Here is an 894-nt window from a genome sequence, read left to right on the forward strand (position 1 = left end):
AATAAAGGGGATGATTCCTACTTTGCTCAGATACCAGGAAACCCCAAAATGGCAGAAATTCAAAAGATAGTGCTCATGGGAACTGCCCATATCCGAGGTAAAATATACTGTCTATGTAATCTCAAATTTTAAAACGAACTTATAATTTTCTTATGTTTTCTTAAACATTCTCTAGAGCAATACTATGTGCAAACCAAATATATGACACCCTAGGCATGATACCATCTTGAACTTCTAACTTGTTGTCTCTTGAGGTCTCTGGGTGAGACTTGGAGTTAACTTGTACAACTACAAAACAAAAGTCAATAGGGGATGCAATAAGTGTGGAGCTCCAGTATTGCTTGGAACCGCTCGAATATTCTGGATGGTGCTAGAAAAATAAGGGGTGTTACCTTAGTTCACTGGTAGTGAACAACTGACATCGTAGTCATCCCCAGCGTTAGAAGCTGTGCAAAGACAATGGATAATCTATTCTAATAATGAGCTTGTTTGTAAGTTTGTCCAAAGTCGAAATGGTAATAACAATGAGAGAGGGAGTGATATCAAAAAGCGCCTCTCGCTCTCTCTCTCTTTTAACTTTATTGATGAATGCTGCCTCTCTCTCTTTCTCTCACTCTCTCTCTCTCTCTCTCTCTACAGACGCGCACATACACACTCTCTTTCTGACACTCACTTTTTCACTCACTCTCACTTACTCTCTCCCTATTTCTCTCTCTCTTTTTCACTCACTCTCTCTCTATTTCTCTCCATCTCTTTTTCACTCACTCTCTCTCTATTTCTCTCCATCTCTTTTTCACTCACTCTCTCTCTCTCTTTCTCTCAATCTCTCTCTCTCTACAGACGCGCACATACACACTCTGTCTCTCACTCACTTTTTCATTCACTCTCTCTCTC

The 894-nt window shown here is 40.0% G+C and overlaps 1 long non-coding RNA gene across 1 annotated transcript in view; it reads right to left on the bottom strand.

The window, feature by feature from the left end:
* The window catches only part of LOC128250137 (uncharacterized), a 9,467-nt gene extending 8,950 nt beyond the window's left edge, over positions 1–517 (bottom strand). The window contains exon 1 of the long non-coding RNA XR_008266263.1: positions 22–517. This is a non-coding gene — a long non-coding RNA (uncharacterized LOC128250137). The remainder of the gene's footprint in view (positions 1–21) is intronic.
* Positions 518–894: the final 377 nt, after the last annotated feature.

The sequence above is a fragment of the Octopus bimaculoides genome, chromosome 19 (assembly GCF_001194135.2).
Source record: "Octopus bimaculoides isolate UCB-OBI-ISO-001 chromosome 19, ASM119413v2, whole genome shotgun sequence".
Lineage (NCBI taxonomy): Eukaryota > Metazoa > Mollusca > Cephalopoda > Octopoda > Octopodidae > Octopus > Octopus bimaculoides.